Below are 25,789 nucleotides of genomic sequence, written 5' to 3'. Positions count from 1 at the left end.
CTGAAAATGTACAAGGGAAAAGCCAGATTCTTCTAAAATTCAAACAAGAAGAATTAAGTCTTTAAAATAGGGATAAGCCAAGAGATTTGGTAAGAAGGAACTGAAATCTTAAAATGCTTTGCATAAGAAAGTTCTCTGGTTATTTAATCGTTCTGCAGCACATTCATTCCTGTGTGCTTTCTGACAACCTGACAGGTCATTGTCTTTGGCTTGCAGCAAACCATGTGCAGTCCCCTCTTGATCCTAAGAAATCACTCAGGCCTGGCTGTGTGTTTGCTCCCTACTCTCCAAAGCCACCTCCTAGCTCTTCAGTCAGCTTTCAGTTTCAGACATTCCTCCTTTGCCTGACCAGTATGTGATTTTCTCTCCTCCCACATGCTCAGATAATCTCAAGATTTGTCCCTTCCTCCAGAGAATTTCCTTTTCCATGGAGACTCTATACTAATTCTGTTATAGAAGTGATATATTCTCAGTTTATCAGCTGATAACAGCTGATGGATAACAGCTCTCTTACCACTAAACAACTGGAATGTGGCCAGCACAAATGTCTTACAAGGTTTTGACTCTGCATATCAACTTAGAATCTTACAATCATTTAGATTGGAAAAGACCTTCAAGATCATCAAATCCTGCCATCCACCTAACACTACAAGTCCACGATAAAAACATGCCCATCAGTGCCACATCCTCAGGTCTCTTAAATACCACCAGAGATGGCATCTCCACCTCCTCCCTGAGCAGCCTGTTCCAATGCCTAACTCTGCTTAATGTAAAGAAATTCTTCCTGATATCCAATCCAAATCTCCCCTGGCACACCCTAAGGCTATGAATCATATCTTATCTCTTGTCACCTGAGAAAAGAGACCAACACCCTCCTTGCAGCAACCATCTTTCAGGTAGCTGTAGGGAGCAATGAGGTTTCCCCTCAGTCTCCTTTTCTCCAGACTAAACAGCCTCAGCTCCCCCAGCCACTTCTCAAATATCTTGTCTTCTAGCCCCTTCATCAGCTTTGCTGCTCTTCTCTGGACAGGCTTGAGCAACTCAATATCCTTCTTGTAGTAAGGGGCCCAAAACCGAAAAAAGTACTCAAGGTGCAGCCTCACCAGGGCTGAGTACAGAGGGACAATCACCTCCCTGCTCCTGCTGGCTGCGCTATTTCTGATGCAGACCAGGATGCCATTGACCTTCTTGGCCACTTACGCACATTGCTGGCTCATCTTCAGTTGGCTGTCAACCGGCACCCCCAGGTCCTTTTCTGCCAAGCAACTTTCCAGCCACTTTTCCCCAGTCCTATAACAATGCTTGGGGTTGTTATGACTCAGCTGCAGTTACCCTCTCAAACCCCTTTTCTATGTCACTGATGAAGATATTAAATGAAATTATCCCCAGTGCTGAGCCCTAGGGAACACCTCTTCTGACCAATCGGATTTAGTTCCATTCTGAACTCTTTGGGGCCAGCCATTCAGCCAGTTTTTTTACCCCAGGAACAGTGCATCCATCCAAGCCACGAGGAGCCAGTTTCTCCAGGAGAATGCTGTGGGAAACAGCACCGAGTGCCTTGTTAAAGTCCAAGTAAACAATATGCACAGCCTTTCCCTCATCCTATAATTGGATTCGCTTGTTGTAGAAGGAGAGGAGATTAGTAAAAAATACTTAACCAGTACTTTTCCGGAAGCTTACCATTCTTCAGAAACATGGCAGCAGCCCTTAGAGGTTTGTAGCATCTGATAAGAAAATTTTTTCAAATATAAATGCATGTCACTTAAAATTTTTGTGTACAAGCAGCACACATAAACCTATCATGTAGAGGTCTCTGCCTGCCTTTTAGCTGTGCATATGAAGGTGTGCAAAAGAAGGGGTGCAGTGGTCACTGCAGTGACCATAAGATGGTGGAATTCAGGATGCTGAGAGAAGTTAAAAACAAAAAGCAAAAAGCAAGATCACAACACTGGACTGCAGGAGGGCAGACTTTGGCCTGTTCAGGGATCTGTTTGGAACAATAGCAATGGCTCACCATTCTGGAGAAAAGAGGGTCCTAGCAGAGGACATGAAAGGCAGTAAGTAGGGCTTCTCTAAGTACATCAGCAGCAAAAGGGAGGGAAAATGTGGGCCTGTTGCAGAATGGGTCAGGACAACTAGTGACAAAGCACATGGAAAAGCCCAAGACATACATAACATTCTTTGCTTTGGTCTTTACTGGTATGATTTTCCCTGAAGAATCCCAGGATACCGAGAGCAGTTGGAACTAAGATTTCCCATACATTGTGGACGATCAAGTTAGGAAACATTTTAAGCATCTGGAGATACACAAGTCCATGGGTTCTGACAGGATGCATCCACAAGGACTGATAGAGCTGTCAGTATCATTACAAGGCCACAGTCAGTAGTCTTTGAAGGATCACAGGCATCAGGTGAGGTTCCTCAGGACTGGAAGAATGCCAATGTCATTGCTTTCTTCAGAAAGAGCAAGAAGGAATATCCAGGGAACTATGGCTTGTGAGCTTCACGTCAGTGCCTGGGAATTTGAGGGAGTAAATCCCCCTGGGAACTATTTCTAAACATATGAATGACAAGAAGGTGACTGGGAGAAGTCAGCATGTGTTTAGGAAGGGGAATTCATGCCTAACCAACCTGATAGCCTTCTACAACAAGATGACTGGCGTGGTAGATGAAGGAACAGCAGTGTTGATGTTGTCAATACTCTCTCCCATCACATCCTCACAGACAAACTGAAGAAGTTGGGACTAGATAAGTGGACAGAGAAGTGGATTGAAAACTGACTGAACTATTGGGATCGGAAGGTACTCATCCATTGGTCTGCATGAAGTCCAGCTGGATCATTAATAAAGACGGTAAGCAGTACTAGACCCGGTATTAGCTCCTGGAGTACACTGCTGCTGATGGTACTGTTTACTGTCTTTATTAATGATCTGGAGGATGAGATAGTGTGCACCTTCAGCACATTTTCAGATCATACTAAGATGGGATGGATGGATGATAGGTCTAACACATACGCTGTCATGCAAGAAGTACCTCAGCTGTCTGAAGAAGTGGGCCAACAGGAATGTACAGAAAAAGAACAAAGTGAAATGCAGAGTCCTGCACTCAAAAGAGGAATAATGCCAGGCATCAGTACACGCTGTGGGCCAACTGACTACAAAGCAGCCTTGCAAAAAAGGATGTGGAATTACTAGTTGACAGGTGGAAATTGAAACATCAAGTAACCCTTGCAGGAAAAGCAGCCAGTAGCGGCCTGCTGCATTAGGAAGAGCATTGCTATCAGGATGATGGTGATTATTTTGCACTGGTGAGCTGTGATGAGATCACATCTGCAGTGCTATGTGAGACAAACACAGAGATATTGGAGTGAGTCCAGCAAAGGCCCTTTGAAGATTAACTGTTTGGAGTGTCTGACATAAGAAGAGAATCTGGGAGAGCAAGAATTGTTTTTATCTGGAGAAGAAAAGAGTGGGGGTGAGGAGGGTGGTAAGGGAGCATCTTATCCACATCTTATCAATGTGTATAAATTCAGGAAATCCAGTTTAAACATGAAGAAAAAAATGACAGGTTATACAGGCCAGCTGGGGAGTCTCAGTGCTTGGACGTATTCAAGACCCGACCAGACATAATCCTGAGCACCCTGCTCTAGCTGACCTTGCTTTGAGCAAGGTAGCTGAACCAGGCAATTTTTCTCCCAACCTCAACTATTCTATGATTCCATGAAATCTGCCTCTTCTGATATCAGACTCTTTACCCTGCCAGCCACACAGTTTAAGAACTTTGATAATCCTCTTCCATCTACAGTTCTCAAATCTCTCTGGAGCACTGAATCAGTCTTGCAACCTTGTGGAGCACATATGTCAGACATGTTACCTGCTGAGGAGTCACAAAAAGTCACATGAGGTTACACAGCAAATAAGACGCATTGCAACAGAAGATACTGATGGTGGACCTTCTACCACACAGTGCTGCTTAGTTCATAAGCATTCTATTTCCAAATGGCTCTGCAGATCTGCTTTAGAAAACTCATCGTGTCCTTCCAAACCACCAGGATATTAAAGATCGAGTACATAGCAACTTCAAATAATCTAGTTGATAAGTTTATCCCTTTGTTTGCATATGTAACCTAAGCTGTAATTGAGATTCTCTAACTTGCCTGCATCTGAACTTTCACAGAGACTAAAAAATATCTTTGTCACCAGACTAATCTCCACTGTATTTCAAATATTTTCTCCATTAAAATAAATGCACTAGAGTTTCCCCAGCAAAAGCATTATGCACCTTGCTGGTACACCAGGTACAGTCAGACTGGCAGCTTTAGATTAGCTTTAGATTGCCTACAAGACAGCAGTACATTCAGAGGCAGAAGACTGTGCTGTGTAACAGCGTTGTGGTGACCTACCAAAGACCACGAAGGACAGTCCTTTATCAATGACCACATCTTTAGAGAGATTCCTCTGGCAGAAATGCCAAATGAGCACGAGTCCTTATGGCTTTAAGAGTGGAAGCTCCCTTTCTGGCATGTCCTTTGTCACACCGAAGCAAAATATTATTTGTAAAGAAAAATGTGCATTCTGTACCTGTACTACAAAATTATACACATCACTTGTAGTCCTGGAATAATTCAAAATTGTATGGATTGGACGTGCAAAAAACTTATATTTTAGTTACTCCTCACAGTAGATCAGTAAAATCTGACTTTTATTAAGTTACTGGATGCTGCGGCAAGGGAAAAAGAAAAAAGTGGCTTATAAGCACTTTGAAGTGAGTACTTTGAGACCTCAGTAAGTGATAATCAAGAAAAATGGTGCTAACATCTTATGATAAATTTTCTCTATATATTTAACTAGGATTACTTTGAAGCCTCAGAAATTAAAATGATTATATAGAGCCTTACTTAAGAATTGAGTTTAATAAAGCATATGATATTGGTTTTCAGAATCTCTTTTTGAACTGAGGTAGCTATAGCAATGCCAGTCAAATGGACTTTTCTGTGAATGGATGGTCTCCTTCACCCAATAAAGCTACTTTTTTCATCATGCCACCAGGCAAGACAGCACATGTACTGTGGATAGTCCAAACCCAAACTCAGCCCACTGCTGCCCAGTAGAATATCCTGTTTGCTTCCTACCTGCACTTCCTTCAGCAGTATGTTAATTTGAGTCTCTCCCATGCAGACCCTAATTTTCATGCGACTTCATGTGATAAAAAGTAATCTAGAACTCTTACAGGTAACTCAGACTTGGTTGAATTTGTCCAACAAATTCAGAATATGTTAGAGTAGAACCAATTGGACAGACAGACAATGTCACAGCATAAGTCTCTCCCAAAAGTCTTGAAGTCAAGTAAAAAATAATTTCTCTTAAGCAACCCATTCAACTAGAACTACTACCTGAGGTTTCAATGTTAGAAAAGTAATTACAATTTTTCCCGAGGGAGGATTCCAAAATTTCTTGCTGGCTATTAAAAAAAAATGTTAAATATTCAGAAAGCTCATGAAATGGGCATAGAAATACAATGAGACTGTAATTCTAAGTAATATATAATTTAGTTATTTGATGTTTGCGGAACCTTAAGTTTGCTGCGGGAAACTAAGATATTTGCTGTAATCTCTTCTCCAACTATATCCTCTTTCTTACATAATCAAGTTGCTCAGGGCCATCTAAAGGTCTACATAAGTCAACAAGCTGACCTGGGAGTAGACTGGGAACTGCACTGTTCCTAGCAACAGAAGCAATTGCTTCAACACATACATCTCTGCAAGCGTTGCCCAGGATTTTTTCACACAACTGAGACAAGCTTTTCAAGCTTGTGGTCACAGACAAGTATTATCTGAATAGCAACAGCTTCATGCCTATGCAAAGCTGTTCTTGAAAATTACATGTGCACAAAATATACATATAAAAAGCAGATAAATTTAGTGCCTAATGCTCACAGTTTTGGTATGCCTAATTGAGTGCCTAATGCTTGTTTGGCTTTTTTTTTTAGCATCTGACATTTGTGTTATGTTTCTGTCTTCAAGATAAATTACAATTCCAAAACTTTACATTAAAAATGTGATAATTTAACAATACTGAACACTAAATACTCAACAACTTGACTTTGAATGGTTGAACGGTGTTAAACATGGTATTTATAAAAGAAGAAATACAATTCAATGAAAAAGAAGACTTTTTGAATGGAGATTCTGTTTGAAATGTTTGGATGCCAGAATAGATCAATACTGTATTCACCTCGAGCTTCACAAAGCATGAAGAAGAAAACAAAACAACCCTAGAAAATTCAAAGAGGAAATGAAGAAGCAGAGAAAGATGTTCATAGAATCATAGAATAGAATTGCTCAGGTTGGAAAAGACCTTCAAGATCATCAAGTCCAACTGCAACCTAACCATTCAACCCTAACTCTAACAACCCACCGCTAAATCGTATCCCTGAGCATATATTCACTTATATTCACTACTCTGTAGAAGACTATCCCAAAAGTTTTTGTGCAGCCTAGTCCTATTTAAGAGTTAAAAATGGTCAGGAGAGAATATGTCCTATATATACACTGCCCAACAATTTCTTTAACTCATAATTCATCTACTATACCAGTTCAACTATGGGCAATTCTCACATCTGAAAATCTACCATCCTCTAGGAGACTATGGAGAAAGTAAAGGCTCCCCCAAGACAGTGTTCATTTTTTGTTCTGCAGGATGATTTACTAGAAATGAGAAAAAGGGCAAAAATTATGAAGGCATGTGAGAAGATCTGAAGAAGGCAGATTCATTTTGTCCCTCCTATAATATTTTAAAAGTATAAATGTGCTTCTGTCACATGGAAGTTACAATATTCAAAACTACACACATTTGAATAAATGTTTAAACAGCAAACTCTAAAGGCTATTCCCCTTCAGCAAAGCATGTATCTCTCCGGCACATAACTGTGTGAGATTCAGCACGTTTGATTTAAATAATGTCCAGTTGGTGTTACTGAAAGTATTTTTGCTTTGATAAAGGCTGAGCAAAACTCATGAATCTGACGGTACACCAAACAGCAAATTGCAGTTCAGAGAATCAGTCTCCAGCAATGATTGTATTTTCTCCCCCTTCAAATGGAAGTTATTGAGCTAATATATGTTATATATATTTACCTATTTGTAATTGGTTTAAAATATATCTGTCTAGTTTATATTAGATACTGGGAAGAAATTCTTTACTCGGATGGCAGTGAGGCACTGGCGCAGCTGTCCAGAGAAGCTGTGGGTGCCCCATCCCTGGAGGCGCTCAAGGCCAGGTTGGATGGGGCCCTGGGCAGCCTGAGCTGGTGGGGGGCAGCCCTGCCCATGGTTGGAACTGGATGATCTTTGAGGTACCTTCCAGCCCAAACTGTTCTATGATTCCAAGTTTACTACATGTGTTATCTTAACCTAACTTACAATTCATGGGCACAGTTTTGTTTCATGGTTAGAACTGTCCTGTTGAAATTCAACTCTTCTTGTCTCTAAAGACAAGTACTGTCTCATTACTTATATAGTTTCTCATACTTTGTCCCAGGCAGAGTATTTTCTTCAGATTTTCAGGGAAGTGTTTTTTTTTATGTTGAAGCTTTGTATTTATTTGGAGAATTGCCTCTCTGTTTCTGAGTTTTAATGATGCGAAAAGAACACAACCTGTGTAATTTCTTCTCAGTTTGTCATACAGTTCAATGGGAGTCAGAAATGAAACTCAACCACTTACTGGATCAGGAACTGTCCTATGTGAAATAAAACTTTAAGTATATTTATCCATGGGAAAATGGCACTTAAAATGAATGTACGTGCCTACTCACTACCCTTAATCATTAGGAGCTGTAATAAATTATTAGCACCTAAATCCAGCTTCAACATGTTTTGCTGGAGATCTTTCAAAAATCTGAGATAACACCAACAAAAATATCATAATAATAACAATAATAATCATAGTAATAATATCTACAATTATACTAATGAAACTAAAACTATCATCTAATAACATCTAGCTGATACTACATATCTTTTCAGAAAACAATCTATTATGCTATATTCTACCTATAACTTAGAAAAATTGATATTGACTGGTTCTTAAAATTGGTAAAGACATATAAACTAAGAGATAAAGATTTGAAATTTAAAATTCAGTCTAACCATAGTAAAAACACTAAGTATCATCTCTCCTTACCAAATATGTTTTCCCAATGCTGTCCCACACTTTGTTAACTCTTACCCTCCAGTAACATTACCCATTGCACACCTCCTATCAAGATCAATAGAAATGATTAGATAAATTATTTTTTCTTCATAAATTGATTTATGGATTGTGTCCTCAGTTGGGTAGAATTGATTGTTCTTTTCAAAAGTAATGCATTTTTTGTTTACATACCTATTTGTTCACTTGTACTCCCAGGATGTCTGTGTTTTCAAATAATCTCTTTTTTTCTTCATTTGTCAAGAAAAAGTCCGAGACCTGATTTTTATAAATTCTGGTTATATACAGCTAAAGGTGGCTTTTTCCTCTCCCTTTGCAATCATGGTACATGAGTGGCCTCAAGTAGAGAAACACACATCAGTCAATCCATTTCTTTTATTCCACAGTAGGCTGAATTCAAGGATGCTGTAAAGCACCAGCTATATATGCTAATACACTAACAGGAAGCAGAATCAAAGTGCAATGTAAAGCTCAAAGCAAAAAGTATTGCCCAGTCACCCTCTTATCCTCTCAGGTAGGAACTACTGGGCCTATTATTCTCCTCTTATCTGTTATGTATTGTTTTCCAGTTAAACCCAAATAGTATTGAAAGGCTATAGTTTCTATGGTCCTGCTGTTTAGTGTGCAATTCCAATCCCATTTTCATAAACTCACAGTTGTTCCTATATGCAGTCAAGGAAGACTGTTAAACACCTTCCTGAATCATTCAGCAAAATAAGTGCCAAATATTGTCTGACAGTAGTACAATCACATAATTGTTTAAGTTTTGATGCGATGAAAATGAATGCTAAGTATCCCAAGTGCATTCATAACAAAATTAAACTAATTTTGTGGCTAGCATCAACCAGTTACAGGATCAAAACAAAAATATTACTGGATGCCAAAAGATCAAGCTCTTTTTTTGTAGCAGAACCATGAGCAATGAAAACTTAAATAAACTATTTAGTATGACCAAAATCTACATTGCTAAAAACAATTTACAGAAATCAAACTCCTGTTAATGAAAAGTTCACAAAGTAGAGAAAAAGTCTTGTTTGATCGTCTGTTCTTACAAATGTCACTGAATACAAACTTTCCCTAGTTTTCCTAGCCTTCTTCTGTGGCTGTAATCCAGAAGGAATCATCTTTATCAGAGGCTTCCTTTAATCATCGCACATTAAATAATTACACAGAACACTCATGACAGTCTGTAGAAGTTACAGTAGGTTCTGTTTCTCCGTCAGATCTCTCAGTGATAGAGTTGCACTCAATATCTGATTTCTAAATGCTTTCAATTCTTATTTGAAAGAATTAATTGAAGTTCTTAAACTTTTTAATTTTTGTCGCTCTGCCTGGAACTTTGATAATCTTTCACTGAGAGAGAAAAGCATATTGTCTTGAAGCAAAGCATCAGGTTCTCATCTCACCTTTGATAAAACATGGGCTATGATACCACTGTGAGATGAAGGAAATCTCACTACTTCAGAGAATCAGTCTGTAACAGACCCTAACCAGTCTTTATTGATGAATTTGTAAGTTCTGCCATTATGGTGTCTGATATTTTTGCAAAAAAAAAAAAAAGACCATACGACTTATATAAACAGGCACCTTGTTCACTGCATGGGTGGGTAATCATCTGCCATTTGGTTTTGCCCTTTCACATTCCTCTTGCATTGCAGCTCTTTCCAACAGTTGGGACGCAGTTTCACAGGGGAAAGAAGGCATGAGGGCATGAAGCACTTACAGGCACTGCTTTGAGAGCAAGGAAGAGCAGCACTGTAAAACTGAGGTGTAATCATATGCAAAGTCATGCACAGACCGAGCATATTAGTGCCACAGAATGAGAAACGGAAGGTCCAGCAAGGAGAAAGAACAACAAAATGTGTCTCACATGATAGCATAGTCCATCTCACAATAAGCATTCCTCTTGGTAAGAAAAGGAAAGGTTTCTTTTAAAATTATCCAAGATTTATTGAGCAGATTAGGTGTGCCACACCTAGGTGTGGCATCACCTAGGTATGTTAATGAAGGGGGAACACACAAAGTGGTTACACATTGCCAGTCCAATGACAGCTACACACACTCATTGTATGGGAGAGTTCTTCGCATTGTGCATGAATCCATCTGCCCTCCACCCTTGCAGCTCATTGCCAACAGAGACCAGCACTGGTTCAGTAGACAACATCAGGACGACCCCTAAAATCAACACAGATATAATTACTATGTCCTCATATAGTACACATCGCAGAAAATACCAAACTACACGTGAAAGCAATAAGATTAAACTCTTTCTTCTACCAAAGTGACAAACTTCACTTGTACCTTTCCTTCCTTGTTTCCCTAAACTAATGTTTGAAGAACAGTTTGTGAGATCTAGCACTCAGAACTTAGAAAATGAAAACCATTTGGTTTAAATCCTAACTTTTCCTATGACTTCTTGCCTGACACAGCTCACGGAAAGAAAAGTATCTACGTGCAGACCAAGCCACTAAAAACTCTTGACTCTGCAACTCTGTTTTCCCTTTGAGATCTTTACTTTGCCACACTAGTGTTATTTTAACAGATTAGCTGTGTACGTGCTAACAGATACGTGGTAAGCATTACAGACTGTTAGAGATTTAGGTAGCGGATTTATAACTAAATAAATAGAACCTTAGAGAAAAAATAAAAGCAGTTCTACTTTGGAAGAACAGAATGTAGACTACCCCTGCATCCACTGGCAGAACCACCTCTTTCCTGTACAAAAATAACAGAGTAAATAATTATGGAACCGAAAAGAAATGAACCATAAGAGAGTTATGGAACACAAAGCAATCATGTGTGGCATAGAGAAGGCAGCTAGACATCAAGTGCTTGCTGTTTTTTCAGACACAAGAGGTAGGATCCATTGATGAAAGCTAGCAGGATACAGGTTTGAAGAAATAAACGAAGATAGTTCTACACATAACAGGTGGAATTTGTTTCAATGTTTTTACTCGATCAGCATCTAATTAATTACCAGAAAAAAAAGTAGACAAATTGGATTAAGTTCAGAGGAAAGCTACAAAAACAATTAGAGGAGACTGAACTAAAAGAAAAGAAGGAAAGAGAAATACTTACGTAGCACTGGCTAAATGACAACGATGTTATTATTACATCCACAACCAATATTTAAAATGTCTAAACTTTACATTCATGCATTAATAGAACCATTTAGAAAGGCACAAGAGTGTATTACACAAATATCAGGGAAAAACATTAAATGATTAACACTGAAGTTCAATGGTAGGGAAAACTTTAATTAGTCTGTGAAATTGAATTAATTGACATAATATTAGATTAGATAAACACTAGAATTTAGTGTTTAGAATAGAATAACTACATCAATTTGCACTGCAATATGCAAAACTAGAGAACATAATAAGAGGAGGTTTCCAAAGCTTTTTTTTCCATCAGTAGTTTGTGGTGAAAAAAGACTTCCAACCGAGCTGGAAATACTGGGGCAGAACTTGGTTGGTTCTCAGGTTGGATATTAGGAAAAATTTCTTCTCAGAAAGAGCGGTGAGGCAGTGGCACAGGCTGCCCAGGGAGGTGGTGGAGTCACTGTCTCTGGAGGTGTTCAAGGAATGTGTGGATGTGGCACTGAGGGATGTGGTCAGTGGGCATGGTGGGGGTGGGATGACAGCTGGACTAGATTCAGTGATTCTGTGACTCTAAAAGAGGAAGCGCTCCTTGTAATCCATAAGACAAACATATTCATGTGGGGAATTAAATGACTTTCTATTTTTAAATCTGAAGAGATTTCACAGGAAACCATGTCATAGGTGTACAAAGATTCTCCAGTCATATATTGCAAAAATTATTAAAGTAATGTACTCTGAAACATGATAGGGGACCTTTGCAGACCATGTAGTCATTTAACTATACAAGAAGTACCAGCTTTTTCCAGTTTGAGAACCAGAATTGTGTCTTAAGATCATAATGGCTATAGTTTATCCATGGTTCTGGTTTTATACCAGTATCATCTGCGCAGACTGTCTAATGTGCTTAGACTCTATGAAGAATTTGTTAACAGTAAATCAACATTGTCATTATTTAATAATCTGACTGTGTTCTATCCTGCTGAGTGGAAATAGTCAATTCTGACTTTCAAACATCTTAATTTGAAGTCATTTTATTGGATGGGCAGCATTAGATACAAAGCATCCAAATCAGAGCAAACATAAAAGTCGAACATGATTTCATTTGGCAAGAGAAATACACACTGACATTTCTTTTGTCATGCAAACACATGACGAAAATGCAGAGTGAGTGAGAGTTGTATTGTACCGTGTTTATCATATGCATGTGAAAAACCTCAGAGGCAAAGCCACACTGTGAACAAGTGGGCTCCTGAGAGATGAGAGAGCTTTACTGAGGAGGGATCCCAGTTGTGTAGGGATGAAAGGGTGCCAGGGATTAGCAAGTGCTGCAGGACAGAAGAAAGGCCAGAGCTAGGATGAGGAATGAACATTCTTGGATACGCAACATCCTCTGTACCACTGAGTCTGGATCTCAGTGAGTAACATTTCTGAAAAACCATGTGCTCGTGCTGCTGTAATTCGTTCTGTTAACTCATCAAGTGTGAATCTCCAAAAAAAAAACCAAATAAAATGGTCCTACATTCAATACTCTACTGGTGTGCTCAGATTGATGCAGGCAACAGGAAGCTGCATGGGCAGGGTATTTGTGCACACAACTACTCTTTACTACTTCACAAGCAGAACAAGAAGCTGGGAAAATTAAGATCTTCTTTAGGCATCTTGTGTGGGCAGCAGGACAGTCAACAGACCAGAGCTTCAAGGTAGACCTTGCTGGTTACTATCTACAAGACCATAATGAGATTTCAACATGGACTAAGTTTTTCCTCAGTAATATCTACTTTAAAAGTCTCTTCACTCAATAACACGATTGTTCATGACAAAGTAAATTATTAAGTCCACACAATTATTTCAACATAAAGTTTGAATGGGCATTCTGTTTTCAAACAAATACCACTGACATGAAGGAAGTGAGATTTTGGAAAGCAAAATTGGATCTACTGTGTCTCAGTGGGATGACAGTTCTTCAGTACCTGGGGACACCCCCAACTACATTTAAGAATGCAACCTTGCTGCCTAATGCACAGTGTTAGGAAGGGATTGACAGCACCGTGGGCCACGAGGCACAGACTGGGAAAGAGTGAAACACAAGGTTAAATTAACTTCGGTATTTGACTTAATTTAATCTTGGATTTCTTCCTTTCCTCAGAAAAATGGAATTCCCTACTCTTAAATCCCTTGCAACAAGGTCTTGCAGAATGGCACAAACTTCATTCTTCCTCACAGAGCTTAATCTAGCATGAGTTCATTTCACAGACTGGCAGAAGTAAATATTGAGTTCCCATTCTGCTGGCTGGCAGAAAAAAAAGGCAAAAGGCTGTATTATAGTTATGACCACTAACTATTCCGTTCTCTCAGAAAACACGCATTATATTATTTGCTCTATGTAGTACATATTACATTCACATATTTCTACAATACTTCATTTGTTCTTTTATAATTTACTATGTCTTCTAATCTTTCTGTAAAAGATTTTGCAACAATTTGATATAGATTTTGGAAACAAATATGTGCATTCCCCAGTTAAACTCACCTGTGGGTTCTGGAAAGGCAGAACCTATTTGTATGAAAATGAAAGCAGGAGGGGATACTTTTTCCACTAAAACAAAGAAATAAAAATGATCATACCTTTGTAATCAATGATTATCCTAGAAATCAAAAAGACTGTAAATGTTCAGCACCCATAAAAATTTAATTATTTCCCCTATAGGTCAAAGCTTATGTAAAATATGTGCTATTATATCTAGGCTTTAGACCTGCTTGAATTATGAGACTGTTGGAGATAAACCTTTTTTTAAAAAGTGTATACGTATAAACATTAAATGTGCATAAATTTATAGTTCTTGTAGACGGCAAAGTAAAACACAAAAATGTGACCAGAAAGGAAATGATGAGATGACATCTTCCTACACGTGCAAGAACTGGAAACAATGGCTCAACGAATGGCAAAATATCCTACTCTTCAATTAGGATGTTCGTGTGCTCTACGACACCAACCATAGAATCACAGAACAGTTTGGGTTGGAAGGGACCTCAAAGTCCACCCAGCCCCACCCCCTGCTGTGGGCAGGGCTGCCCCCCACCAGCTCAGGCTGCCCAGAGCCCCATCCAACCTGGCCTTGAGCGCCTCCAGGGATGGGGCACCCACAGCTTGGGTGGCTTCATCACCTTCTGAGTAAAGAATTTCTTCCTAGCATCTGACCTAAATCTCCCCTCTTTGAGTTTAAAGCCGTTCCCCCTTGTTCTATCTCTATCTACCTGTGTAAAAAGTTGGTTCCCTTACCGCTTGCAAGTTCCCCTCTCAAGGAAGGCTGCAGTGAGGTCTCCCCAGAGCCTTTTCTTCTCCAGACTGAGCAAGCCCAGCTCCCTCAACCTTTCTTTATAGGGGAGGTGCTCCACCCCTCTGATCATCTTCATGGCCCTCCTCTGGACCCACTCCAACAGCTCCCCATCCTTCCTGTGCTGGGGGCCCCAGGCCTGGACGCAGTACTCCAGATGGGGCCTCACAAGGGCAGAGTAGAGGGGGACAAACACCTCCCTCTCCCTGCTGGCCACTAACCAATAAATCAGCTTACTGCAGGAGAAGCGTGTTTCTGACTCCTGCCCCTTACCAGTTATGCACATCTGAGATGCTGAGATGTGGATGCTGTTCTCTCTCAAGACTTACTGCATTTAGGCTTCTGGCTTCTGAGCCCAAGGCCTTTAGGGGTATTTCTTTTAACCACCTCTAGCCACAGGAATGAAAAAGTAGCAAAACATCTTTGGGGGTGGCCAAGAAAAAGCCATTGCTTCACTCATCACTTCTAAGGACAAGTGTTACCTCTGCTGGCCAAGAGAAAGCAGACAGAACTGTGACTTCAGAGGGGCACTGTATCTCTCAGGAGGTGCTGAGGATAGCTTCAGCATCAAGAAAAGCCCAGAACCCAGTTCTGACACCAGTCAATCAGGGGCAACTTCTACATTTCAATCTCAACATACCACAGGCTAAATGCTGTAATGTAGCCTTACCATACAGGGCTCAAATACTCAGCCTTGTGCAGAGTCAAATCCACAGTGACTTAAAATTGAAATCAGGGTTACCAATAACTACATGGAAATAGTGTTGTTTCCCAGAACACAGCAAATCTTTCACAATGTACTGGGGTGCATGTTTTTCGTCTCCACTGAGCTATGAACAATAGACAACTCTCCGCTTTTATTAAAAACTTTGAGGGATTATTATTTTAGTTAAGCCTTTAAGAATTCATACCTATCTGGAAAGGGCAGCTTGTGTAACGAACTTCCTGTTTTCATCATAGCTTTTTGCTGTTGCCTGTTATTACCCAGTTAATATGAACTGCCTGGAGTTTATTTTTAGCTCACTTGAGCCTATTGTAAGGTCTGTTCAAGAACTTAACTTTCAAACCAGAAGATGAAATTAGTGCATCTAATGCTGAGCTTAGGAATATACTCTTAGGTCTTTTTCAAACAGCCAAAGCATAAATTGAAAATAGGTAATGAATAGCAATTGAATACAAGCAACCTGCTCAATTCAAAAATTATCTTTTCAAACTACGTCCCTAATTTGTAAAATAAGTTTTTATTTTATAAAGAAGGCACACTTCATGCCTTCAGTCCCCTATTAAAACAGAAGAATAAATATTTGCCAAAATGAGCAGGGAGTACTTTCACTTGAGGAAAAATATGCAATAATCTAAATGTCTTGAGATCATAGAATCAAGAATTTTGAAGTCTTCTGCATTAAACAGCTTTTTCATGTATATCAACTCACATGTAGCACAAGTGAAAAGTCTTTAAGATAGAAATGAGAGTGAATGTGAACTCTGCAAATGACACTTTTTTAACATCTTTTATCTTCTCACAGAAAAGAAAAAAACAGAAATAATAAAATCACATAGAATCACAGGGAAATTCAGGTGAGAGGGGATTTAAAGAGGTCATTGAGTCCAATGTCATTCTCAAAGTAGAACAAGCCATGAGGTTACTTAGAGCTTTAACCCATCTAGTCTCAACAATCCAAGGATGGAGAGTGCTCGACCTCCTCTGAACAACCTGTTCCAGTATGGTGTCCTCAGGTGAAAAGATTTCTCCTTGCCCCCACTGCAAACCAATCCAGTATCAACATCTGCTTGTTCCCTCTGTTTCTCCCACGCTGCACCCCACTGAGAAGACCCAGGCTCCATCTTTCTGATGATCTTGTCACAGCCAAGGGAATGCAGCTGTCAAGGCCGTCTCTTCCCAAGGCTGAGCAAGACCTGCTCCCTGAGCCTCCCTCCACAGGGCAATGCTCCAGCCCTCTGGCTATGGCCCTCCACCAAGATCACTCCAGCTTACTCCCTTCTTTCCCACTTTTGGTGGCCCCAAACTGAATACAGTATGCAAATATGATCTAACAAGTGCTTGTGGCTGTGCTTCCAGGACACACTGCTGGATCCCACCCAGCCTGCTGCCCACCAGATCCTCCAGATCCTCTCCACAGAGCAGCTTCCACCGCTCTGTCTCAGTCTGTGCTCTTGTACAGGGTCTTTCATAGCATCATAGAGTTATGAAGCTTGAGGAAGACCAATAAGACCGTCAAGTCTAACCATCAATCCATACCTGTGACCACTTTGGACCATGTCACTCGGTGCCTCATCCACATGGTTCCAGAACACCTCCAGGGACAGTGACTCCACCACCTGCCTGGGCAGCCTGTGCCAGTGCAGCACCACTGTTTCTGAGAAAAAATTGTTCCTAATTTCCAACCTGAATATCCTTTCCTTCCTAGATGCAGAATTTGGCATTCATCCTTACTGAATTTCCATTCATTTCATTACTATGGATAACTCCACAGATGGTTTTGAAACTGTAGTTTGACATTTTCCTCCTTTCTGTTTTGCTCTACTATTGCAGAGTCATCTTAATACAAATTAGCTTAAAGAGGTGGGTTACAAAATTCCGGATACATTTAAAATCTGATTAGACAAAAAAGAGAGATAAAGTAGCCTGTCTTGTTTGTCATTATGAATTATTTTTTCACTCTTCCATTTGCTTCATATATTTTTAGATTTACTGCTGTAACTACTTTGGCTTCAATAGACCCATAAGAATTTACACAGTAAATCATACACCAAAATAAATCCAATTTTGGTCTCTTCAGCTAGTCAGATAAACCACAGGTCACAGTACTTTCTGTATGTACATATTTTCAACAATTTCACTATTGAAACTTAGTTATAACAATCCTTGAATTATTTACTTTAAGCCAACTCTCTGGGAAAAGTGAATATTATTAAGAAACAGGTGTAATTAAAAGGATTTGAAGATAAAAGAGGAAACTGACAAAAATACTAATAGTAGGTTAATTAAGTTTCCATTCATTACATATTTCAGGGACTACAAAGGAGATTCTGGTTTTGTCGTAAAAAAAAAAAAAATTTGACCACCTGCTGCCTTGGAAACTTCACAGTGTAGTAGTTTTCAAAAAAAGATGTTCTAAGTTACAGCAAAAGGACGTATGGTATAAGCCCCATAAAGATATATTTCTCCATCCCTTCAAGGAGACCAAATCCAAATGGCTGAAGTAGCATTTACTTTAAACTTTTAAAAAGGAAATGCAAAAGATTCAGGACTGAAATTTCAAAGCTAACTATTACAGGCTGCTGAACAAAGGAAACTTATTTTCATTCTTGAAGCTTTGATTTTACTGTTACGTCACTGACATTGTGATTTTTCAACTGTTTATTGCCTTTTACTTAAAATTCACCCTCGAGATAAAAAAAAATCAAGAAACATTGTCATTACAATCCTTTCAAGACAATTTTTAGTGAAAGCTACTTGTGTTCAGTTTGCCATTTGAGTATCTATTCAACATTATGTCTGCTTCCCTTCTCTGCTTCTTTTTACATTTCCCTTGAAAACAGTCTGACATCAAAGATCTCCTCATCAAAATTACACAGCAGGTATTTGGATGAATTAAAATATCCACAGTTAGCACAGATAATAAAATACAGTGGTGATGGGCAGACCTTGGGCAGCTGCCAGGTGCCCACCCAGTCACTCTCACTCCCCCTCCTCACCAGGACAGCAGGAGAAAATGGGTCAAGACAAAGGCAGGGAGAACACTTACTCATTAACATCATGGGTAAAACAAACTCTGCTTGGGGAAAAATAATTCAATTTATTGCCAATTAAAAATAGAGTAGGATGGTGAGAAACAAAGACAGAAACAAAAAATGTCTTCCCACCACCACCTCCCTCTTCCCATACTCAGCTTCACTCTTTCACTCTCAAACTTACCTCTCCAAGCGGCACAGCAGGTTGGGGAATGGGTGCTACCGTCAGTCCAGAACAACTCCTCTCCTTCGCTCCTTCCTTTTCACACTTTTCCTCTGCTCCTATATGGGCTCCTCCATGACTGCACCATGCAGTGCCCATGGGCTGCAAAGGGACAACCTGCTCCTCCATGGGTCTCTCTTGGGCTGCAGGGAGCTTCTGCTCCGCACAGGGAGCATCTCCTGCCCTCCTCCTGCACTGACCTTGGTGGCTGCAGGGCCACTTCTCATGTGTTTCTTTGCCTCACTCTTCACTGTCCTACAGCATTTTTTCCCTCTCTTATATACATTTCCCCAGGATGCTGTCATCTTGGCAGCGGGGGCTGGCCATGCCCTGCCACAGAGCCATTGGAGTTGACTGGCACTGGTTGTGTCCAGTATGGGGCAGCCCCAGCTTCGCCTCACAGAGGGGCCTGGCAGCACCCACACCCAAAACAGCATTGCTTGGACTGAACCAAAATCCTTGGCCAACATACACCTTGCGCTTGTCAGAGTAACTGATACATCCCAGTTGTCCAGTATTGTTGTGACGCTCAGATGGATCTCTCTTGACATTTTGGACTAGCCCAGTCCACCTCTGGGTGGAAATCTAGAACCACAATGGCACTGCTGGTTTGGACGTGCCTGTCCTCACCTGTTGCAACTAGAAATATTGGACTTCCTGCTGGTTTTCCATTGGCTCAGGTCCAAATATTGATTCTCACACATCAGCAGCAGAGTAGAAAATGAAAGGTAGATGAACTCTGGCATAAACAAAAAAATAGGTTAATGTTCTGATGTCCCCAGGAAAAGTGGGGGAAAAAACTGTTAATGTTTGTGTTTCAAACTGGACTACACAGGTGCCATGCGTTTAGTCTCTATTACCCCCAAAATAACAAATGGTTCTTCTTTTTAAAAGCTTGCTCCTAGCAACAAAACATAGCAGATTGGGGTGGATGGTCTTACCATAATTCTGCAATGAAAGGGAGGAAACATGAGATTTTTCATCCATGCCCATACCCTAGATTTGGTCTTCTCTAAACCTAGCATATGAACAAGACAATTACTCACCTGCAGAAACTGTCTCAGGGGATTATTTGTCTCTAAGGGCAACTTAGGTGCATGTAAATTATATGGCTGATACTGGAATTGGGTTGGTGTGTTTGTGCTGGCAGGTCTTTTTTAAATGTCCTCCTATGGGATACTTAATGACAACTAATAAGAACTCTAAGTTCCCGTCTCACTGCTATTGTAATCATGGATATTAATATTTAGGCCTAGAATGTTCTCAGGTAAATTGGTGTAAATCCAGAGAACCTACATGAGCTGCTTCAGATTCACAAAAATATACCTAGGAAAAACAGTTTTGTACAGTAACTATCACATTGATTACATGTCCTTTAAGTCATAGCACACTGCAGGTATATTCAACTTCTTACTAAGTAAAGCATTTAAGAAAATCCTACTGAAATAAAACAACTGAAAAATACTGGAAACACTTTAGCCGCGAGAAAGTGACATCTGAAGGAATGAATTCTGAGTTTTCAGCACTCCATCTGTTGCAATTAATGCAATTAAAATGAGAGAGGAAACATTTTAACTTACCCTTCTGAAGCAGTTTACCCAGTGAGGTCATTTAGGGCTGAGGACAACCTGCTGTGAGAGGCTGTATTACTGAAGCACTGTATTTACAGGGCGACAAGAAGCTCAGGGGAACTGTGTGGAGGTCTGTACAAGTTCTCCTGCAGCAGTGCAGAGGGAATCCCAGGTCATTAATCTTGCTTGGAGTTTCTGATGTGTAATCTGTTATACACAAATACAACACCGTAGTTCATTAGCCAAAGAAAGTACATCCCACACTGGAACTAGGTACAACAATCAAACAGCTTTAGATGTTCAGCAAATTGACAACTATGCATCACAATTCTGGTACGTCAGACCCCAAACTCCATAAAATTGCAATATTTATCTCCAAAACCATAACTGTCTAAACATTTACATCAAGTTTCTTCCATAAAACACACACTGAAAGTTTAGAAATGTTGACTGAATCATTTCCTGTGACTCAGTGATCTGCTATTGCATCTGTGCAGAACACCAGGAGAGCTGTTTTTAGCTTGACAATTTTACAATTCAATGGAATGTTAATGGCCTCTTAAATTTCATATAAAACAGCTTCTTATCATGTCCTTAATCTCTTATCAGATGGTATCTCAAGTAAAAAAAAAACTCAAGGCCAGATTATAACCATGGAGAGAAGTAGTAAGAAAATTCTCCCATGCAACCGATCTCAGATTGAAGATTAGCAGCAACTGTGTGCCAGCTATTTCCTGTGATTGATCAGATATTTAGAGAATCATTACTCTGTTCCCCTGGTCATGTGTTACCCAGGATACATGAAGAGAAGGGGGTGTGTGCTGCTGGAGTCAAAAGTTGTAAACTTACTCTTATTGTGAGCCAAAAGTTGTTTGTCATGCTCCGAAGCCACCCTCATAGCAGCTCATGGATGTACAGGCTGTTGCAGCTCTCTCTGCAAAGCCATCTCTACGTAACACTGAATTTTACCCGATCTTTAGATTTGAAATGGAGCAAATTCCACATCCCATCAGGTATTTTCTGTGGATCAGTATGGATCCTCTACTTTTTTGACAGATTTAACTTCCCCTCCTGCTATATGCAATAATCACAGAAAGAAAATTGGTGCGCGACCCTATAAACTCATAGGAAAAGAGAGAAACTGAATACCACACTGTGCTGGCACATGGAGAGAGTAAACAAGCTGAAAAGAGAAAAAGAGTGATACTTTTCCTCACCCTCCCTTTCGAGCCCTACCACTTACTTGAGTTGTAAATTTAAAATGTCTAAAAATTAGGTTAAACATATCACTAACTTGATTTCTTTTAAAACACTCTTTCCCACTAGCACCTTGATAAAGGTACTCAGCTTTTAGACTGCAGTGTTTATTTGTTCTAGGAGAGTTCTTACTATGCGATTGCTTAAAGCAGATAGGAGAGAGTGAATTGCATGGTTTTTGTTAAGCCTGCATTTTAGAGCAAGTATCTTTGAAGCACAGCCTACTGAGCAGAACAGCTTTTCACAGGAAACAGAAGAAAATACTGTATGCTCAAGACAAATGGGATTCTCCTCGAGCAAGAAAGATGTAATAAACATCTCAATACAAAATTAGTTAGGAAATGTGAAAGGTTGGGGGCTGAACTATGCTTTTACAAAGACAAAGGAAGAAAATGCCTACGCTGGAGGACATACAAATTCAGATTTCAGATATAACTAAAAAAATTTAAATGAGTGTTTTGATATATGCCTGCAAACCAGCCAATATAACAGCAGCATATAAGAAGTGGCAGAAATGTGGAATTCTTCCATTCCATCACAGCACACCAACAGACTGAAGCAGTATTGTTGTAACTCACCGTGTTCCTCATCACTCCTTGTTTTTATGCCCCTCATACCCACATGCACCTAATAATAGCATTTCCCATTCTTCCCCTCCAGACCTTCCTCCCTGGGGCCAGGGTCTCAGATTGCAGTCTGTACATCCACAGCCACCACCCCATGGTGCACCAGCCCCTTCCCCGCTCCAGGTCCATTCTCACTGCCAGCTGCTGCGCTTCCTGCTGAAATTTTTCATTTACCTCTACTTGTAAGAAACAACAATAAAAAGATAAAATCACAGAGCCTAGCCCCATCCAAAGAGCTAGAGTAGGTGTGAGTTGGCATGTTGGTGGATTCTGTCATCATTCGAGGAAGACAATTTTTAAAAGAACAGAGTATACAGGAATTGTAACACTCCAAAATTTCAAGCCTAGCTTTTCCCATCGTTCTGTCACAGAGAGAAGGGTCTTCAGCAGCAAAGAACAGCTTATGATCTTGGGTGAAAGGAGCAGGTTTTGGTCTGGTCAATTGAATGTTGAAGATATCAGTCACCCAAGGCAATTCGTCCAGAAGAAATCAGATTTACAAAATAAAATGACTTGGCTTCTCTTGACCCAAAAGTATGATTCTCTCTGGCCTTAACTAATAGAGAATGCGCCTATGTTTAGCTTCCAATGTATAATCGTCATGGGATTAAGACTAAAATTGTTGGTTGATACCTGACCTGCCTTTCCCTATTTAGTCATCACTTCTAAAGACCTCTGTTTTATGGCCAATGTCCTTTTGCTCTAGTCTGAATGTCCAGAAAAATAACTGCTTGTAGTAAAGCAGTGAAGTTTGCTGCCAACTAAAAAATCTGAATCCCACATGGCTCATACTCAGTATTTTGTTGCTGTTTGACTTCTACTTATCTATCTTTTGTTAGAGATGAAATCATGTGAAAATAATGAATGGGGGAGGGGGGGAATAATTAATCAATTAAATAGGAGAAGGCCAACATCTAAGTCACAAATTTCAACAAAGTTCATGAAATTCAGGCATGGGAAGAGCTAAAAATGCAGTTTATCTATCAAAAATGAATTAAATTTGAATAGGAAAAGAACTGCTTTAAGTGGCATAAAGCCACAGCTTTCAGTTTGATGAGTAGATAAGCCAAACTAATGGGTCTCTGCAGTTGAAAGTATGAGATCCATCTGCTCCTTTTTTCTTCTCCTGCTTCTCTCCTCCTATGCCCCAGCTCTCTTCCTCTTCCCCTGCTCACAGCCACATCATCTACTGCATATGGCTATTTTATGGCCGCAGCATCAGCCACTTGTATGGCTTGATTCAATTCAGAGAAACGGCAGAAAACTATCCATAACATAAATGGCATAAATGATCTGCCATTTCAGTGAATAAATTATTTGCTGGAGAGGTACAAGCGTTAGAGAAAATACAAAGTTATGATGGAAAGAGAAAGGGACAGAAGGGTAGAGGACCTCATCTTTTTGTTAGCAGTGAACTGTTCTGCTTGCCCATTGTGTCTCATTTGACTATCCCCTACAAAGACACTGCATGAGAAGTGGTATTCTCCTACGTATTCCACACCCGCTACAGACACCAAACTAATCTCAGATATATGGTAGCAATCCTGGAATTGTATCAAAATTAGCATGGTTATTCAGGAACCAAGCGTCCTCCTCTGGCTTCAAAGCACTCCGTTCTGCTTTTCTTAGTATTTTGGCCTTTACATCTCATTTCCCTACTATTTAGTGGAGCTGTTTTTAATGACAGGGATGAAAAACCCTCTGTCTAAAGTTCAGCAGCTCTCTTTCTGGAGTAACAAGAACTATCTGCATTCAGATGGTCTCAACACATCTACCTACAAAGAAGCCTCTGCCCAATATTCATCTTGGCTTAAAGGAAGAGCAAATACATGAAATTCTGCAGCTTCCCCCTGGCTCAGAAAGGGTTCCATGCTCAGTTCCATGTTTGCAAAAGAGATCTGGAAAAAATGTTCTTTGTCTGAACATTATTGTTCCTTGGGGGTGGCAGAGCATGTCCCTTCTGCAAGAGAGAATAGGCTGTAAGGCCCCCCATGGCATGCAACAGCTCCCAGGGAATCTGTGATAGGCCAATAACCCCCTATGCCTCTAAACCATCCACAATCCCCGACAGCCACCATGTCAAATGACAATAGTGCAGAATCCCCAGAAGAGTTTCAGTCTTCTAACGATGAATTGAGAACTTTATTAGAATAAGTAGACCAGAATTCCCCTTAAGAAGGCACTCCCAAAGTATGATCCGTGAGGCCAGCCTAAATGCTCTAAGGCTGGCCTGCAAAACTCTATTAAAAACACTGTTTTCAACAGTGTCTCTCTCAAAGGTTTGAAACAGCTCAGTGGCAGAGAAAGACTAAGGCTAACAGTCCTCCACTAGTCATAAACTTTGGGAACTTCTACCTTAAACCACTTTTCCCCCATCCTCCTACTCCTGGCAGAGTTTTTCAGCCCCTTCTGCCAGATGTCCTGTAATAGACTTGAAGCTGCAGCAGGTCCATCGCTGCTTCCTCTTTCCAGTGAGGCTCTGGTTCTTCTGAAGGTTCCAGAGCCACCTCCAGGGTCTGCTTGGTGACTACCTCACCAACCTGGTCATTCCCACTGTGAAAGAACTTCTGCTTTTTCAGTTCTTTTTGGGCACTGAACACCACAGAGGTGGACTTCCCTCGAGAGGCCTTTTGCTTGGGTTCCAGCATGACTGAACCTTAACCTTCACCACATGCCACAGTCCAGTAAAGTTTACATACTTCAGCCAACAGCAGTCCCATATGGTCTACCTCCAGTGACAGTGATGTCAGCAGGTATTACCCAACATTTTCCCTATTTAGTTTTATTGCCTCTAGATGGTCTGATTTCTTCTTGCGTGAGAGTTCTATGTTTGAGTAGGAAGACCTGAAAATGCTGTATTTTGACACCTACAAGCTTCCTGTCACTTACACCGGGCCACTTGAAAGGAAAGTGGACCTCTCACTTCAGCAGCAGTGTTCCCAGCTGCTGACTGGCAGCATGCCGGACAAGAAGACTGCCCTGTAGCCAAGAGGAATTCACGCTGGCTAGTTTTGCTACAGACTTCTCTCCTGCTCTCCCTCACCAGTCTGATCCCTTGTGAAACAAGTGACCTGAATGTTGCATGCTTGAATCCACACTGTATTTCATAATGCCTGGAACATTACAGACCTAAGAAACTGTTCTTTGTGATGGCTACTCCTTCCAAGAAATGAAAGGGAAAGGATGCCTTTCTAAGATCCATTCATTGTTGGCTTAGGTCCAATAAATATTTCTACAAATCTGGATAAGCCAGTAGTTGCAACATAGATAAGTCACACAGACTTCGTGCCATTCAGCAGCCACTGCACAAACTGAGCTCTGTATCTCAGAGATAGTATTACTCAAAGATTTGCTCTCAACCTGCCCTTTGCTGAGGGATGTCCCCAAAACCAACACAGGTCATACATCTTCCTATGACATCCTACTGTATATTCTACCCCCTTCTTGTTATGCAACCAATATGGGGAATCTTTATTCATGGAATTCATTCACTAAATGAAAAAATGTGACTACAGAATTACGAATGCTGTGTGAGGAAACCAACAGGAAGTGTAATATATACAACTCCCTTTCTGTTTATTTTGTCTTTTTTTTTTTTTTAATTTTTTTCAGGTGGAGATGCAATAGCTTGCATTTTTTTTGTGCAATAGCTATGGTCAGTTTTGGATGTGTGTCTGATGCCTGTCTCATGGTTTTACCAATTCTGAAAACAC

At 40.3% G+C, this 25,789-nt stretch overlaps 1 long non-coding RNA gene across 1 annotated transcript in view; it reads right to left on the bottom strand.

Annotated features, from left to right (window-relative positions):
* The window catches only part of LOC110394178, a 95,404-nt gene extending 69,860 nt beyond the window's left edge, over positions 1–25,544 (bottom strand). Inside the window, exons 1-2 of the long non-coding RNA XR_002435431.1 lie at positions 20,203–25,544; positions 16,904–19,361 (exon numbers count right to left, since the gene is read on the bottom strand). This is a non-coding gene — a long non-coding RNA (uncharacterized LOC110394178). The remainder of the gene's footprint in view (positions 1–16,903; positions 19,362–20,202) is intronic.

This window comes from Numida meleagris, chromosome 2 (genome assembly GCF_002078875.1).
Source record: "Numida meleagris isolate 19003 breed g44 Domestic line chromosome 2, NumMel1.0, whole genome shotgun sequence".
Lineage (NCBI taxonomy): Eukaryota > Metazoa > Chordata > Aves > Galliformes > Numididae > Numida > Numida meleagris.
This window is presented reverse-complemented; position numbering and strand designations above follow the sequence as displayed.